This window comes from Cryptomeria japonica, chromosome 9 (genome assembly GCF_030272615.1).
Source record: "Cryptomeria japonica chromosome 9, Sugi_1.0, whole genome shotgun sequence".
NCBI lineage: Eukaryota > Viridiplantae > Streptophyta > Pinopsida > Cupressales > Cupressaceae > Cryptomeria > Cryptomeria japonica.
This window is the reverse complement of record NC_081413.1, coordinates 696,065,665-696,084,308: the sequence shown is the minus strand read 5'-3', so window position 1 is coordinate 696,084,308 and position 18,644 is coordinate 696,065,665.

Here is an 18,644-nt window from a genome sequence, read left to right as displayed (position 1 = left end):
ACCTAACCTTGAAAGGAGACTTGAGATGCTCAATGGACGCTTGAATTCTTGAATGCTTAAATACTTGATTTCTCTTAGGATCACAATTTCCACTTCATGTGTGTATCCATCTGTATGAATAGGAGGGGAGAATGTGTCTTATATATTCATCATTTAGGGTTATTTGACTAATTTTTCATCTTAGGTCGACATAGGGAAACTTTTCATGCTTCCCATTTGACAAGCCCAATGAATTTTTAATGCAAAGGGGGCCCAAAATAGGGCAAGGACAGGGGTGCCATGCCCCTGTCCTGCCCTAATTCAGGATAGGTAACAACAAAGGGAAGTGCAGGATACAAGGAAATGCAGGTTTTGGGAGATGTGATCATGTCGTAGGTCTCCAATCAAGCTTATGGATTTGTTTCGCTAATGTGAAGACCCAAATATGGTCAAAAATTGCAAGGTCACAATTTTATGATGCTACAGATAGTAGATCGGGATGCCTTGTAGGGAGGTTGTCAGGAGTTGTAATTTCCCAGCACTACTAAGAAGCTTACCTTTTAATCTTGCAAGATTCCTTTGCAACCTTCCCAAAATTGTGTTCCTAAGAGAAGGAGCTACATCCTTAACATTTAAGGTTAGGCCCAAATAGATACTCGAGAGGACCATGCTATGATAGCCTAAAATGTGTATTGTTGAAAGTTTGGAATTAGGGTTTCAATTAAGATAATAAAACCACTAATAGACCAAATTAGCCAAAACATTGGAAGAACAGTGAATCCAATAGATCGAGCAACAATCCAAATAAGGAAAGGGCTAAAAAAATTATTAGATTCACTGGTTATTAAATTACTTACCCTTTCTTAGTTGAAATTAGAAAATAATTGTGAAATTAGGGTAAAACAATGAAACTTTCAAGTAACTTGTCAAAAATGAATGGCTACAAATATGTCATGAAGCCACATGATGTAATTTGGGAAAAATAAGATGTTTAGAACCTATTCCCAGGAGTTCAACCTAATTTTTCAAGATTGAGTAGTACATATTTACCTTGGTCCTATGAATTTTTCTCCATCAAAAGCCGAACCTATTCATCACCATCGACTCTGTCAGAATCCCTGAGTATAGATCTTGAACCTTTTTCTTGCGTATATAAATAAAGGGAAAGATGTTGTGGATAGGGGTTTTCCTTAGATCAAACCCCGATTTAGGAATTAACCTTGAAATTGAAATAGTAATCGAAATGAAAATTACTACAAGATACTTTCTTTTTTAGGGAAAGGCTACATTTGAATTGAAATGCTTGTAATTGAAATGTATATCTTAATGAAGTTTTGTTTGGTCCTCGTGCAAGGGTTTTAGCATGTCTTTTAGAATGTCATCAAAGAAGGTTGATCACAGATGCCATCTTGAATGCACAAACTTGACTTCATTTCTTCTCTAATGCTTGATGAATAACTGATTGTTTGCTCACTTATAAGCATGAAGCATTGAAAGATGAAGCACCAAGGTAAGGTCTAAGATAGGTCAAAATTGTATGTGGATACAGTTTAAAATGCTACAATATGCTACCCCAACACATTTGCTTGTTTATTTACAAATATTTTCCATCTTCTAGCCTCCACAACCAAAGTCACACCAAACAAAATTGTGTCATCATCAAATTGTTGTAGAATAGAGGGAGGTAAGGTAGAGGCCACCTTACACCTTGTAGAGTGTGCTTTTCTACCTTATTTAGGAAATTTCTCCCCAAAATTTCACCTAACATTATATAAAGATACCTAGGATAAAGGGTTCCTTGCCTCAATCCTCTTTCAACAACAAAGAAAGCCCTAGGGATTCAATTTACCAACACAGAGAATTTGACAATGGCAATGTACTCCCTGATTAATTTTATCGACTTATCTTGAAATCCTATTTTCCTCAAGACTTTGAAAAGAAAATGTTGGAATCCAAGAACACTGAGAGGGGGGGGGGAATCGGTGTTCTACTAGAATGTTCAATTTTAACCTTATTATAACATGCATTCACCAACCGGTAAACCAGTACATATATAATTGAAAGAAGTAATGCAATCAATGAACCAATCACACAAATGAACACCATAACATAGAGAGTTTATACATGGAAAACCTCAAAGAGGAAAAACCATGGTGGGATTTGTGACCCACAATATCAATTCACTGACCATATGAAGATATATTACATAATACACTGCTCAACACAATGAAGTCGCACTGACTATAGTCACTTTGAATAATGAAACATAAAACTGAACTCATTTAATGCATCTACTATGCCTGATCAAGTTTCAGTTCAAGCTCTGACTGTTCCGGTTCTAAAACCCTAAACCCTTACCAATATAACCTTCTCTCTATGAGTGCATCCAAAATCATCTACAGATTATTACAGAATATTGATCTCTTACACAAAATGACCTAACATCATCATCCTCTCTAAATGATCTAATAATAGACATATATACCCTTGCAGTCCTTCATGACCCATGTTGACTTACATAGATAATATAAAAATGATTATACATGTCGGCTCATTACATATATACATAAATAAAAAAATGAATGATGTCGGACTCCTATACCGATACCCATAGAGTCCTTCCTACCAGTGAAGATACCTGTCGATGTCGATGAAGTGTCTATCGGTGAAGTACCAAACCAAATAATGAAGCCAGTATATGTTGCCATCAATGACAACATATGAAACCAATCAAATGAGTGTCAATTGCCAACAATCTCCCCCTTTGGCATTGATGGCAACACTCATGTGAAAAATGATAATGGTTTCCATCTATCAGATTCACCCTAAGACTAGTCCCCCTGAGCTGAATATTCATTTGAAATCATGATCTCTACAAATACTCCTTATCTTTTGATGCCAAGGATTTATTTTTCACCTATACTCCTCCCCCTTTGACATCAATTCCAAAAAGCACCAAAAACCGGGATAAAGAATGAGATTATGTACAAAGAATGTATCCCCAAATACCTTACTAGAGCTGAATATGCTTGAAAATTTCCTGATAAGCTTTCTCCAAAAGCTCCAGATAAGTGTCCCAGCCGGATTTGAATGTGTCGAATACTGATACAAATCCATTAAGCATATGAGCATGGAATATTTCTCCTTAAGCTTTGTCAGTGTGGACTTACCAATCATATCTATACATTCCCTTTTATGTACACTCAAGGAGTCCAACCGGGTACTCACTAATCCTCTAAGTTCTTTAGCTCTCCTAATGATTTTTTCTATATCCCTTTAAAGAGCTAAAATTTGAGCTTCTAACAATAAAATCTGCCCATCAATAAATGTATACAAAGAATTGGAACCATCAAAAGAATTCACTATACCTACAATTTTATCCTGAGAATCTTTAATGCCTTTATCTATATCTGTAGTTAGAAATCTGGTGTTACAGCATACTCTGTATATATTTGTACATTGCCTTAAAGTAATATCAATTAATTTCAATTTTTCATTAATCTGTTTTTTATCTGATTCAATTGTCTGATTAGAAGTGGATTTCTTAGCTTGAGTGAATCTTTCCAATGCTTGTCGGTTAGATATTTGTTGCAATGATTGAAAATCCTTAAAGATGTGCTCAGCAATTATTTTTAGCTTATCGGATGGGATTTCGCCTTTGTCAAAATGGTACTCTGGGAAAAGTTCGTACAAAATTGGAATTTACTGATCAATTATTCCCTTGTTCATTGATCCTTCCTTCATCATCTTTTGAGTAGCAATCATCATGAGCTCAGTAGAACTCATCTTAGTTATGCTCTTCAGCTCTACCTAGGAGGTGTCAATTGACAACAAAGATGTGTTGCCTATCGGTTCCCTATCGGATTTCTCTCCCTTTTTCTCTGATGGTTTATTTACTTTAATAACATCCTCTTTTGCACTGGTGGCTTCACCAATTGGTGTAGTATCTGTTACTACTGGTTCCACATTAACTGTATCCTCAATCTGTACATTCTTATCTAGGGGACTATTGTCCTCAACATCTGTAACCTATGCATTCTGTGTATCTGTCAGTATATGTATATTATCTACTTCTATTGGTATCTCCTCTTTGTCTTGTACATTAGATTTTGTCAGGGATTCTACATCCAATTCCTTAATGTCTTTCAAAATTATGGGTGGGGCACCCATTATACCTTTTCCTTCCCTTTGGCTCGGATGTCAGTAGTTTCAATTTCAATTTTATCTTTCAATGAAGAGAAGAAACTAGGGTTGTCAACAAAGAATTGAACACATGCCTTGTGAGTTTCAATGATTATTTCCTTAATCATGCCTGCCATAAGGCTAATTATCTTGTGCTTGCTATAGAAAAATGTTTTGTTTGCAACTTCAAGGGTCATATCCAACTCTTTTGGAGTAATTGAACCACAAGTAGTTCATAACTCTTGAATTTTTATGTGGTGGTCCTCCTCTATAGCGGATAATCTCCTAGCATCTAGATTATTATATAGTTGTGTCAGTATTTGCTTTTCAATTTCTAATAAAGCCTTCTTATATATGTCTAGGTGTAACAAAATTGCTTCCTCAATTTCTTTCTGCTCATCATCATCTAAGTGTTCATAATAGTATTGTGTATTTTTCAAAATTCCATCCTTGGTGATTTCATCTATCGGTTATGCACAAGTCTTAGGAGGGACTACAGATACATTACCAGTTTCAATAGAAAGGTCTATGTCTTCCTTCTTCTTTCTTCTACCGGTACCAAATGGTGCAAAAGGTGTATGAGATGTTTCCTTTTGAGCTCTTTTCTTTGCAGGTTTGTTGGTCGGTACCTTGATTGTGACCTTTCTTATTGGTTTCTTCCTTGCCTCCTCAAACTCCTGCTCTTTCTTTCTCAATACCCTCTTGAATGCCAGAGGAGTGTCATCTTTAGTTCCAGAATCTGATGGAATAGGCTCAATGAAGATTTTAGGCTCTTTCCTCTTCCTTCCTTTTTCCGGAATAACTTCCATTAAGGCCTTGATGTCTTGGGATACTTTTGTAACAAATTTTCTAGCCTTACCTTGTTGTTTCTCCCTCTTCTTCCAAATGAATTCAGTTTGAACCTCTTGCTCCTTTGGTTTTGCAATACCAAAAGACTTTTCTGCCTCATCAATTGGAGCATCAATCAACATTTTAGAATAAGCATCCAAAATCATAGCATCAACCTCATACCTCATCTCCTCTATCCATATCTTCTAGGGTTTAACTACTTTCATTAAGGTTTCATCCTTTTTTACCATAAAGTAGATCTCGATTGAGTATTTGTCAAGAATGTGTCTGGGAACCCTCTCTTTGGATTTCATAGCTTTTTGAAATGCCTTGAAATAAACCCAAACCTTATCATCTCATAGGCTTCCTAAGATAGCAATAGATTGCTTCAATTATCTTCCTACAGGGATGTCAAACACCCACTAACTCTTTCCAAAACCAGGAGTTTCATTAAGGAAAAATAGCATTAAGCTGACAATGAGATTCTCATACCAGAATACCCCCTTTTTCTCTCCTTTAATCTTTCCAAGGTTACTGATAAACTCATCCTTCATCCAATCAAAGAGATCTATTTTCTCATTTTCCCTCATAATTTTATGTGTGGTATATATGCAGGAGCTAGAAACATAATTAAGACAGTTTGATTGAGTTACCTTATACCCAATGATCATGCTACCAAATCTGATGTCTCAATCAGTGATGGTGCTAACCCTCATCGATCATCAGTCCGAAGTTGCGTCGGTGAGCTTGTTAACTTGATCATTTGTTTCTGCAGACGCTGACCAATCTATGGAAAACTAGTGATGGCCCTAATGGCCTCCTTTGTGATCATATATGGCATGTCCAACCAAATTAACTCTCCATGTACCCTACTCAGTACATACAGGATGATCTCATCTTCGAATTCAGGGATATCAACGATGCTAGTAAACCCTAAATCTTCAATGTGCTTATATTCAGGTTTGATCTTACCGGAGTCACCCATCAACTCATTCATGTACATATTCTTGATGTCATCGGTACCTAGATCCTCAATGTGGCAATGAATATATGCTCTGGCATCTTCCACATAAACAACTCCTTCCGGCACACTCAAAAATGCACCAACCAAATCATCCAAGGTGGCAATATGCGGACATTGCTTGAAAATTATCCTGGGACAATCCTTAACCTCGACAATAGTTGGATTTGCAATGAAAGTAGGTGCAGAGGATGATCCAACTTCCATGATGAAAGATGAATGTGATAAATAACTGAGAAATGATTGTTGGTGAATAACCCTAGAGAATTCCTCCAAGTGTTGGTGGAATCATTGATAAAGATTTATGATCGCTTTGAATTGCCTTAGACACGCTCTGTATCGCTCTTAATCGCTCTGAATGCAAGGTGATCAAAAATGAAGTGGAGTCAACCTTTTAACCTTTGAGAAACCCTAATTCGCCATTGATATAAATGTCTTCTGGTAGAACATACTAGATCTCGGTCAGACATCTCTATGTCAAATAAGCCTTTTACAATATCTGGAACTTCTTCTAGATCTCCTTCCCAGGGCTTATGCAATATTTTCATGAAATTCGCCTACCACTAAGGCATCTGCCTCAATTACCAGATGACCTTCCTACCGGTGTAGGAGCAATCTGCTTTGTCAGTTGAGTAACCAGAGCAATTCCATTTTCTAATTGATCATCTGACTTCCTAACCCATTTCATGATATGATCTTGTCAGATTTCATTTACCTTTTCCTTCCCTTTATCATTTGATCCATCATTGCTAACTGGTGGATTTTTGCTTCTACAAAACTTGGCTATGTGTCCAATCTTGTTACATGCATAACATGTAACATTGTTCTTTTGGATTGCTTTGCTATAACTGGGATAATTGCTTGACCTGCACTGATTAACAATAAGTCCAAATTTTCCACATGCATGACATTTTACATTCATTCTGCAATCTTTTGTCTTATGACCATACTTATTGCATTTGGAACATTGACCGAGAGTAGAATTATAGTTTTGATTTACTCTATTTCTATATTACCTAGCCATATGACCAAATTTATTACAGACAAAGCATCTACCATTGAATTTGTGAGCATTGAGTTTCCTTATCGGTGTCCTCTAGTTCTTGTTGTTCTGATCTTCATTTGTAGTACCAGAGCTTTGTCCTTGTTCAAATCCAAGTCCTTTGGAGTCTCCATTTAGCCTTTGGCTTTTCAATAGTTCATCAAGTTGTGTTGAACTAACCTTTAATTTTTCCTTGTATGCATTTGCAATAGTCATATCATCTCTTAGTATTATCATCTCTCTTTCAAGTTCTTGTTCATTAATTTGGGATTGTACTAATTTTGTTCTCAACACATCATTTTCATGACCCAACCGGATGCATTCTTTAGATCTTTCTTTCAGAGATCTCCCAAGGTTTTCTTCATTCATCTTTCGATCTTCAATCTCCTTTGACATCCTCATAGTTAGGGATTACATTTTAATTTTCATGACAACATTCTCTTGACTCAACTTCTGACATTTTTCTTTAAGGACATCTTTCTCTTCATTATCCTTATTTTGCAGAAGTTCCTTCCTCCTAGCTTAAATAGATGACAACCTATCTTGTAGGATAAGAATGAATTCCTTTGCAGGATTTAATTCATCTTGTAACTTCAAGTTCTTCATCCTTCAAGCATCATAATAGTCAATTGCTACCTCAAAATGTTTCTCCATAATCATTTCCATGGATTTTGGATTCAAGGTCTCCCTCAAGTTGTTAGGCTTCCTCCAAGGCACAAGGCTCTAATACCAATTGTTGGAATCCAAGAACACTAAGAGGGGGGGGGGGATCAGTTTTCTATCGGAATGTTCAATTTTAACCTTATTATAACATGCATTCACCAATCGGTAAACCAGTACATATATAATTGAAAGAAGTAATGCAATCAATGAACCAATCACACAAATGAACACCATAACATAGAGAGTTTATACGTGGAAAACCTCAAAGAGGAAAAACCATGGTGGTATTTGTGACCCACAATATCATTTTACTGGCCATATGAAGAGATATTACATAATATGAGCATCTGCACATGCAGGAAGGCTTACCACCTAGAGTACACTACTCAACACAATACACTCACACTGACTATAGTCACTTTGAATAATGAAACATAAAATTGAACTCATTTAATGCATCTATTATGCCTGATCAAGTTTTGGTTCAAGATTTGACTATTTCAGTTCTCAAACCCTAAACCATTACCAGAATAACCTCAAACCCTAAACCATTACCAGAATAGCCTTTGCTCTATGAGCGCATCCAAAATCATCTACAGATCATTACAGAATATTGATCTCTTACACAAAATGACCTACCATCATCATCCTCCCCAAATGATCTAATAACAGACCTATATACCCTTACAATCCTTCATGACTCATGCCGGCTTACATAGATAATACAAAAATGATTATACATGTTGGCTCATTGCATATATACATAAATAAAAAAGTGAATGATGTCAACCTCCTATACCGGTACCCATAGAGTCCTTCCTATCGGTGAAGATACATGTTAGTGCTGAAGTGTCTGTCGGTGAAGTACCAAACTAAATAATGAAATCGGTATATGTTACGATCAACGACAACATATGAAACCAATCAAATGAGTGTCAATTGCCAACAGAAAATCCCATCTAACTCTATCATAGGCTTTGGATATCTCAAGCCTTAGGACCATCCTAGGGTGACAACATCTATCCATTGAGTGTATAATCTCAGGAATTGAGATAGAAGCATCAAGGATTTGTTAACCTGGGACAAACCCCTTCTAAGTCATGTTGATAATTTTGTCTAGCAATGGTTTGATTCTATTTACCAAAACTTTAGAAAAGATCACATACATTGTGTTACATAGACTAATGGGTCTAAAGTCAGAGAGGCACCATGGAACATGAATTTTAGGAATTAGAGCAATAAAATAATTGTTCACTTTTTAAAAAACCTTACTAGTGTGGAAGAAGTTCCTTGTATCCATCATTATGTCAAATCCCACAATATCCCAAAATTCTTGGAAGAAGGTCGAGGGAAATCCATCTAGTCCTGCAGCCTTGAATGCTCCCATAGAAAATGTGGTAGCCTTGACCTCTTCCTTAGTAATTAGTATCATTAACTATGTATTGTTAGCTTCAGTGAGGGTGCTAGATACGCATTCTAACAATTGATCTTCTAACCCAAGTATAATATCAAGTCTATCCTCTTTGTAAGTGTTATTAAAGAGTCTAGGATTCATCTCTCCTAGTTGGATGTCATCAATAACAATTTGATTTGACTCATCCACCAAATTTTGAATAGTGTTCCTCTTCCTATGTTTTAGTGTTGGCCTATGAAAGAAGGTCGAGTTCCTATCCCCCTCTTTTAGCCATTAGACCTTGGATTTCTGTTTCTAGAAAATTTCCTCTCTTTTCATATTCTCTTTCCATTGTCTTCTTAGGGATTCCTCCTCCTTTTGTGGAATCTCTAATCTGTCCTCACTTGCAATTTGTATTTGTATTGCTACCAATTTAGTGTCATTCTCTTTTTTTCTGGACAAAGATGTGACCAAATGTGAACTTGTACCATCCTTTAACCATTTCCTTATGATTTCAAGTCTTTAGGAGACCTTATACATAGTCATTCCTTGGACGAGGGTATTCCACCAATTTTGGATACTTGTCTTAAAATTTAGGTGTGAGGTCCACATAGTTTCATATTGAAAGGGGATAGGTCCCCTTGAAGGTTTGTCAACCAAGTTGAGAAGAGGAGGATTGTGATCTGAAACAATTCTAGAGAGGGCCCTAAGAGTAGAATTATAGCCAAGATCCCATTTTGTAGAGACTAGAAACCTATCCAACCAAACTTGAATGAGATTGTCCCCTTTCCTATGATTGGACCATGTGAAAGGTTACCCAATTAACTCAATGTCAAGGAGACTTGTCTTATTAATGAAATTTTCCAAGTCCATCATGATGTCACAGTAATCAACCAACCCCCCTAATTCTTTGAGGGGGAAAGAGGGGTGTTAAAGCCTCCTGCAACAATCCAATGACCATCTAGGGCTGTCAAGACCTGTGCTAAAATATCCTCCCAAACCTCCATCCGTCCATGGCAAGTATTAGGAAAATAAATGTTCACCAAACACAAAGACACATTGAATGAAGTAAGCTTTATGGTAAGGCTACTATTAGCACTCCCTAGAAGACTTCCCTTAAAATTATTTGGGTCCCACATTGTGGCAACCCCGCTTGAGGCACTAGTAGCATCACTAATAAGGAATCAAGATGTAGTGCCCCTCTCATATTCATCTCTTCTTTTGGTGTTATGACAGACCTAGTTAGACTTATTGGTGGTATTTTGATCGATACTTATGATTTTATTTATGTTTTTCGATGCTTATTGATGATATTAGACATTTCATAGGACATATGGTACTTGATGATTTATATGGATGATTGATACATTTTTAGACTATATTGATGATGGGTCTACATTTTATGGTTTATATGTGCTCATTATTCATGATGGATCATTATTGCTTATGGGATTTTGATGACAATTTGGTCATGCTAACCCTATTCTATGATCCTGATGATTGATTTGATGTTATGGTGAATGTGATTGTTTCCTATTGCATTCTTAATTAGAGACGATGTCATACCACTAATTGTGAGCATGATATGACATTGTGATTATCTATCACTTGCCTGATCATTTATGATGTATGTGTATTGTATATATATGTTGTATTGTGTTTAGAGCTGGATGCAGGATTGCAAGTACCAGGCATCGACTCCACCTGGTCTCATAGGTCTGAGTGTGTCCTATCCCAATGGCAAGTTGTTGGAGATGGGATGTGTTTTCCTCTTATACTCTAGGCTTAGTTGTTCACCTTGTCATTTGTCTTGTGGCATAAGTTGGTGGTTAGAGTCTTGTGTCAGTTTTTTACCCTTTGTCAAGTTGCTAGAGGTGATGTGAGCATGCGGTTCTTATTTAATTAATAGTTGGATTAATATAATTTATTAATGTTTAAATTAATTTATCTTAGAGCATGGGTATTTATTTATTTGGTTGATTTATTGTTTAATTAACCATTTGTTAATTATTTATCGTTTAATATTTTATTAATATTATTTATTATTTAACATTGATTTTATATTTAATTATTAGCTTTTATTTATATAAGATTTTGTTATTTATTTATTATTGGGATTTGATTTATTATTATCCCATTCATGTTTATATTATTACTTTATTATTATTGCATAACTAGTTATATATAAAGTTTACCTACCCCTTTATTCTGATTGGCCGTTGTTGTGGGGGTAAGTAAATAATATATTTTTATATTATCTACCTCGTATTCACGCATGGTACGTGTAATATATATGGAATTTTCTGATTGGCCAATGGATTTCTATAGTTTGAGTTTAATTTTTCTATTTAATAGATTTTTTGTACGTTGTCGTGGTTAGCATCTCTACAAAATTTTGGAGTTAAAAGCTTGGGATTTTTGTTGAACTTGGATTTGGATTGTTGGAGTTTTGGATTGAAGATTAGGATTGGAGTTGCTAGATTGGTTGCTCTCCGTTACTGCTCTTCCCTTGGATTGTGATTTCTAGGTTGGAACTTTCCTTCTCTCTATAATTTATTTAGAAAAGATTGTCTGCATTGCGATTGAAAGATTGAGTGGGGAAAATTGATTTGATGTTTAAGTTTTCAATTTCGTTTGGGGAAGAATTTAAAGATAATTGAAAATGAAATTTGAAGTATTGCAAATATTAGAATGGTGTGTGTTATCGGGAATGCATATTTTGCATTTTCCCCATAATGAATCTTTTTTCTTCTTTCTCTTTGATTTTGTTTGAGATTATTGAGCTTGTGGAAGGATATTTGAATTTTACTATGACTCTGTTTGAATCTCCTTGTGTTTATGTGTTCACTAGCAAGATTTGAAGTGTCTGAGACTTTGTCCGGAGTTATCTTCCCAAGTTTTGTCAATTGCAATCTTATTTTCTAAGTTTATCCTATATGTTGGCATTAGAATTTCCTTTGAAAGGTTATTTGTATCCCCTTTGGCTTAATTGCACCTTTCTTAGTTATGTGCACATTTGAGTGTGATTATGGCTAGAGATTGATGTAAATCACTCCTTCTATATTCATAATGACTTCTTAATGTGTTTTCCTAGTGATATTTCATCCTATTGCACCTTCTGGGAGTGTCTCGTGGTCATTCGTGAGACCTTATGTAATTCTGGATGAGTTACTTTACCTATTTTATCCATTTTTTATGATTTTTGTATTTAAACCCAAAATGCTATTCTTTAGACCTGAAACGCCAAACCTAAGACCCAAAACACTAAATATGTCACTAGGATGCTAATATAGCTTCTAGATGCACTAGACTAGCTTCTGGAAGCATTGAACTACTCCAGGGGTGCAGTATTTCACATTTTTGCCCAGTATGATTGGTTTTTTGTATTTCATACTTTTTCCAGAGGCATTTTTTGGATTGCATTGTTAGACAACTCAAATAACTGGTGGACAACTGAGAGCAGGGTGAATTAGTTGTCGACAGATTATAGAACTTTAAGCATTAAAAAATTATTACTTGAATAGAAGATATAATAGTTAAGCACAAATATAAGTCACGAAACATTTACCAACCATCCACAAAAGATAACACCAAGATTTGTACGTGGAAAACCCAATAAAGGGAGAAACCACAGTGGGAATCCTACCAATAGTTAAATAATACTTTTGCAGTAAGTATGTGATTACAAAAGGAGGGGCATGCACATGCAGGAAGGCCAATAGCCTAGAGAGCACTGCTCATCATAAAAGGAGCCTCACTGACTACAAAATAAATCTAGACTACAATCTGGAAAGAAGAGTGAACTGCAAGAATAGCATCTCCTATGCCTGAGTACAGTTCCAGTTAAGCTCAGTATCGGAGGTCTTAAACCTCTTTCACCAACCCAATTCTATCACCTATGATTGACCAAAACCCCTGCATATGATTACAACCTTATTCGCACATAGATAATCGCATAACCCAAAAACCCTATAACATGATCTACAAAGAGATCTTACATCATATTTATACCAACCCGAGACCTAAATAATTAGTTCAGCCTCCTAAAAGATAATACAATAAATTCATAACATAAACCTGTAATCCAGTGATCAACCAAGTCAACCTAAGACCGAAACAACATAATCCAATCAATAAATCCAACTGGTAATTCATCAGGATCATCAACCAACATGTTACATAAATCGGTCCATAACCTAGCAGAATAAGATAGCACTAGGTCCTGTCCTAAATTCAACACCACCGATGAACAAGAATGTGAACAAGATAACCAAAAGCATCCCGAAAGTCATCTAGAAGCCTCACCAACACCACTTATCAAGTGCATCAAAATATCTTCAACAAAGATCTATTGGTAAAACCCTTAATGATGACCAAAAGGCTTACTAGAACAAATGATAGCTCCCAAGTCATCAAATCCCAAATCAAAGAAAAATCATAAATCCACTAAACCACATAGTTGACTACCCCCCCCCCAAGTAGTAGCACCAACACATCAATCCGGAATGAATAGAAGTTCTTTAAATGCATGTCGGACTGATGTCAATCAACATCTCTTAGGTCTCTACCGGAGGGGCAGAAACCCTAAATCTGTCTCTGAAGTACTCAAACGATTCCTTAGGCAAAGGTTTAGTGAAGATATATGTGATCTTCTCTTTAGTGTTCACAAAGACCAGTATGAATTCATTTGCTTCTACCTTCTCCTTCAAAAATTTATAATTGATAGATATGTGCTCTGTCTTACAATGAAATACCAAATTCTTTGATATATCAATAACAACAGAGTTATCATAGTGAATAACTATCAGTTCATTACAATACACCCTTATATCCTTCAACATTTGCTTCATCCAAAGAACTTGTGTACAATTAGTAGCAGCAACAACATACTTAGCTTTAGTAGTAGATAAAGAGGTACATGATTGCTTCTTGTTGATCCATGAAACAAGTTTCTTTCCAAGAAAGAAAGCTCCATCAGATGTGTTCTTCAGATCATCAACATCTTTATCCCAATCTGCATCTATATATGCATATAGTGTAAAACCATCATCTTTAGGATACCACAAACCATATTCAGTTGTTCCTTGCAAATACCTAAAAATCGTTTTCAATGCACTCTCATGATTCTCTCTAGGATCACTCTAATATCTTGATACAATACAAACTGGATTCATTATATCTGGTCTAGTCTGAGTCAGATATAAAAAATCTCCAATCATAGACTTGTACCTATTGACTCTAAATTTTACTTTGAAAGTAGACAGCCTTATGGGAAATTCAGTGATGGGGGACCTATTGTGCATAACTCTTTGAATGACCTCCGGATTTAAGAAGCCGACCCTTCCTTATGGTTGGGAGGAAAGGGAAAGAAGAGACAAAGAAATATGATCTAAACTACTTAGGCGATGCACCAAACAAATTTGTAAAAGCATTAACAACATATAAAACCTAGAAACATACAATTTTAAAGCCCATTCAATAATCTATATATCCAAATAGAACCACAATTAAGACACAATCAAGATCCCTTTGAAACATAAAGAAATACACATCACACATCCACCAGATAACAAGTGCAAAACATAGTATAATTGGCAGAGTATTAAATATATATCTCTAAAGTTATCAAAATTACAAGAAAGCACAGAAAACTATCAAAGCATACTAAAAAGAGGAATCACAAAGGTCGTAGGCACAATTTGATTATCCCTTCCTCAGAAACAACAACAGCTAAAAGGCTAAAATTCTATCTAAGATCTTAATTGTTATTTTAAAAAGTTTTGAACCCCTAAAATAGGGAAAATCAAAGCATAAATAGAGCCCTCGGCTCTACTAATAGTTCAAAGCATTTGTCAGCCATGCGCAACCACTTCTGAAATAGAAAACACTATTGTGGCATCTCGCAAGAACACACCTAGCAAAACCACTTCTGGGGTTGTTACTTTCACCCTATCGTGGTGATCTTTGGACCTGCTTGGACATAAAATATTTTGTGTGAACCACAGCTTGGTAGATAGCTCACCATAGAAAACACACGACAGCTCTAGGGACATCCGCAAAAGGGCATATAGATGGAAATAATACAACCAGTGTGGAGATGCCATGTGTCCCTGTCTTCACAAGATGCAGGGTGGGGTCCAACAAAATGCCCAGTCATTAAAGCTGATCCACTTGGCAACCCCGTGTTCCTCCAAACCTTGAACATAAAAAGCGGGCCATCAGGGACAATGTCGAGATGACTTTTGGCCCGTATGCTGAGCATAGCTGGAAAGTTAAAAGGAAAAAAGAGGCCCCCCGATCAAAAATTTGGCCCATGGACTTCAACGTGAAATAATGTTAACAGTACCTTCTAGGATTTACCGGTGTTGATGCATCTTTCTTTATCAATTTCTCACTTGTAACCATAGGAGTACCAACCAGTTTAGAATTTTCCATACCAAATTTCTTCAACAACTCCCTAGCATACTTAGTTTGACAGTTGAAAATACCTTTATCAGTCTGATTAATCTGCAAACCTAAGAAATTTTTTATCTCCCCAATCATAGAGATCTCAAATTTATTCTTCATATTATCAAAGAATTCCATACATAACTTATCCTCACATCCAAAAATGATATCATCAACAAAGACTTCAACAATTAATATGTCATCATCAATGATCTTATAATATAAATTATTGTCAGCATTACCTTTAGTGAAACCAAGCTTCAAAAGATATTTATCCAATCTTGCATACCAATCTCTAGGGGCTTGTTCCAATCCATATAAAGGTTTCCTTAACCTTCAAACCATGTTTTTGTCATCTAAAAGTAGAAATCCATCAAGTTGCTCAATGTAAACTTCCTCTTCAAGATCTCCATTAAAAAATGAACACTTAACATCCATCTGATAAACCTTGTAGTTCTTATGGGTAGCATAAGCAAGAAATAATCTCACCACTTTAATCCTAGCTACCAGAGAAAAAGTCTCATCATAATCAATTCCTTCCATCTCAAAATATCCTTTACAAACCAATCTATCCTTATTCCTCACAACCTGTCCATATTCATTCAATTTATTCCTAAAAACCCATTTAGTCCCAATAACATTCTTATTTTTAGGTCGGGGAACTAAAGTCCATGTATTATTATTTTCTATCTGATCTAATTCCTCTTCCACAGTTTTCATCCAACATTCATCTTTACATGCTTCAATTACTGATGCCAGTTCAACTTGAGAAATTAAACATACCACATCAGTTGTCAACCTTCTTCTAGTCATCACTCATTTATTCTCATCTCCAAAGAACACATCTTTTGAATGATTTAGTCTAACATACTTAGGAGTCTTCTGATTTTTTGATCCTCTGCTCTGATCTTCAATTACTATTGAATTTTTTGATACTATCGGAGTAACTGGTTTAATATTTTGTTCCAGTGTAGGTACTACCAGTTCAATTATGATCATTTCCACTATCAGTTCTCTCTCATAAGTTCTCATTTGACTTATGTTCTGCTCATCCACCTTGACATTAATGCTCTCCACAATTCTCTGCAATCTTTTGTTATAGCATCTATATTCTTTGCTTCCATTATAATAACCAAGAAATATCCCTTCATCACATCTAGGATTAAACTTTCTAATGGAATCATCTCTTTTAATATAGCATTTGTTACCAAAGATTCTGAAATACTTAACTGTAGGTGTATGACCAAACCATAACTCATAAGGTATCTTACCGATGTCTCTTTGATATGATCTTTGTTGAATGTGTATACCGTTGTGCTCAGAAATTCTCTCCAGTAGAAATGAGGCAGATTGGCTTCCATAATCATAGTTCTAGTTGCATCCAATATAGTTTTGTTCTTCCTTTCCACAATACCATTCTATTGAAGTGTCTAGGGTACAGATAACTGTCTTCTTATCCCATTCTTTTCACAATAACTATTAAATTCATCGAATGTGAATTCTCCACCTTGATCTGACCTTAATCATTTAATCTTCAATCCTGTCTCTGTCTCAACTTTAGCTTTAAATATTTTAAAATTTTCAAATGCTTCAGATTTCTCCCTTAGAAAAGTAACCCACGTCATTCTAGAATAGTCATCAATGATTAGCATAAAATATATATCACCCTGAAAACTTTTAATTCTAGTAGGACCACACAAATCAATATGAATAAGATCAAGAACATCATTATATTTGTCTTGTATACTCTTAAAATAAGTTCTAACTTGCTTTCCCATTTGACATTCCTTACATACTGGATTATAGGGCTTAATAATCCTAGGTATATCTCTAGTTGCCTTAGTAGAACTGATCTTTGTAATGCAATCAAAATTCACACGACACAACCTCCTATCCCATAGCCAACTCTCGTCAATTTGTGCAATCAAATATGTCTTCTCATCAGAGTTCAAATGAAAGATGTTACCTTTAGTCTGAGTCCTGGTTGCAATCTCCAATCCAAATATGTTGATAATCTTGCATTTTCCATCCTTGAACTGTAACTGAAATCCCTTATCCACCAACTATCCTAAACTTAAAATATTATGCCTTAAACCTTCAACATAATAAACATTATCAGTATGATGCTTACCATCCAATGATATAGTTCCTCTTCCCTTGATCATGCATGCTTTGTCATCTCCAAATCTAACCAGACTACCATCAAATTATTGTAAAGATAGAAACTTCCTTTTTATCTCTAGTCATATGATGTGAACATCCATTGTCTATCACCCATTCATCCTTGTCTTCAACTTTAGCAACAAGGGCATTTTCTTCATGTACCCGATCATCTTCCTTGATAGCCAAGAGTACCCATTCTTTACCATTGCCAGATCCACTAGTTGAATCTTGTGTCAGTTTATCATCAGAATCAGTCACACCTTCCTCATCAGCATAGTAGCATGATTTGTCTTTGTTCCTCCTGTACTTATGCTAGTTCTAATAATCATGGCTATGCCTAAAATATCTTCTATCTCTTTCCTCAAATCTTGAATTCCTTTCAGGACATCTAGATGCAAAATGACCTATCTTATTGCATGCAAAACATTTAAAAGGTGATTTCCCTTCATACTTACTTCCCACCAGACCTTTAGGTACTCTTCTAGAAAATAGGGCTTCAAGTTTCTCAAACTCTTCATCTTCTTTCTTCATTTCCTCCAATTCCTTAGTATATAAGGCTTTCCAATCACTCTTTCTGGTAGATGATGTAGATGCATGAAAAGCAAGTTCAGATTTTACAACTCCAGAAGGACCAAATTCCTCAACCTCAAAAGAAGATAACTTCCCAACCAAGGTATCCCTATTAAAAGAGGTGTTTTCCATTGTTCTCAACTCATTAATTGTAGTAGCCTTCATCTTATAAGCCGGTGGCAAATCTCTCAATACTTTAGAAACTATTTCATCTTTGCTCAGAGATCCACCACAACACTGAATTCCTAGAACAATTTCATTAACTCTCTCCATAAAAGTAGTAATCCTTTCATCTTCTTCCATCTTCATATTTTCATACCTCACCTGGTAACCATCAAGTTTCAATTTTAACAGTA